The sequence below is a fragment of the Mirounga angustirostris genome, unplaced genomic scaffold (genome assembly GCF_029215605.1).
Source record: "Mirounga angustirostris isolate CCGP_5_RB_7025 unplaced genomic scaffold, mMirAng1.0.hap1 SCAF_8, whole genome shotgun sequence".
NCBI classification, from domain to species: domain Eukaryota; kingdom Metazoa; phylum Chordata; class Mammalia; order Carnivora; family Phocidae; genus Mirounga; species Mirounga angustirostris.
This window is the reverse complement of record NW_026991716.1, coordinates 48,438,860-48,440,059: the sequence shown is the minus strand read 5'-3', so window position 1 is coordinate 48,440,059 and position 1,200 is coordinate 48,438,860. Positions and strand designations below refer to the sequence as shown.

At 40.2% G+C, this 1,200-nt stretch overlaps 1 non-coding gene across 1 annotated transcript; it reads right to left on the bottom strand.

The window, feature by feature from the left end:
- Nucleotides 1–207: 207 nt before the first annotated feature.
- Nucleotides 208–343, bottom strand: LOC123838081 (small nucleolar RNA SNORA44). Its single transcript, XR_006789416.1, has one exon. It is a non-coding gene; the product is annotated as a small nucleolar RNA SNORA44 (small nucleolar RNA).
- Nucleotides 344–1,200: the final 857 nt, after the last annotated feature.

Below are 1,200 nucleotides of genomic sequence, written 5' to 3'. Positions count from 1 at the left end.
GTACAGAGGCTGGTTTCAGATTTCACCAGGGAAACTCCAGGATGGTGAACCAACAGCAACCCATGCCATCCTCCCGGAAGGAATTCACCAAGATTTTCATAGTCTAGTCACTACACTTGAGTGCACAGAGTCAACATTTATTAGATACTTCTGAACTTGATCATTTCAATGAATATTTTTGACATTTAGGGGGGGAAAATGCCCAATTTCCTCCCCTGAGCTGTTCTAGCAGCTGCAGGTAGGTATTACACAGACCTGTGCTATCAAAGTCTCTTGGGGTTGCTCTCCAGTGCAGTTGAAGATCCCATGGCCATAGCGAACCACAGCCCTTGGAAACATGCTGAAAAATGCTTTTTAATTAAAAAAAAAAATGTATCGTAACCATCACAGCTTGCCCTTAAAGGACTATAATCTTTTTCTTCTTTAGGTCTTGATGGCTCCTATACCTCTCTTATGAAATATTGTATTTTACCTTTTATTATTGTTTTTGTATTTCCATCATCAAACTGAAAGCTCTTTGAGGCAAGATTTGTCTTATTCATCTTTTTTTCCTTGTCTTCCTCATCTTTGTATGATCTCTAACATTTAGCAAGTGGTAGAAACTCTGGAAATATGTGTTGAGATGAATTAAATATAATAATTTGGCATCAACCATATGAGTGATATTGTCCTACGTAATTGGTACAAAATATCCAAAATTGCATTCATTATATCATTCACATCTAGCCATCAAAAGCCTGTTCTTCGCCCTGCATTTTTAATGGCTAATGTCACTAACATCCTCTCAGATACCTGTCTATCACCCTCACGGATTCTCTCCAGCAGCCACTTAGTTGTATTGTTTCTCCTTGTGCAGCTTCTCTTCCCTCTTCTCATTTCTTCTGTCCTGCTATAGGTCTAGTATTTCCTAACAGGCTCTGTGGAAGACCCTACTAATTTGTCTTGGTCCTCCCTGGTGAACCCTTCTCACCGCCACCAGGGAAACCTCACTCATACAGATAACTATTTTTCTTCTGCAAAAACTTCAAAACATTCTCAGTTACCCAAAACCTAAATGGCTTCTCCAAGGCCCTCTACTCCTATCTCAACCAGGCCTAATTTCCAGCTCATTAGTTCACCAGCCCCACCCTCAAGCAGGCCCTTTGTCATTCTAGGTCTTTGCCCAGACAGTTCCCTAAAATTTCTATTGAAATTCAGATT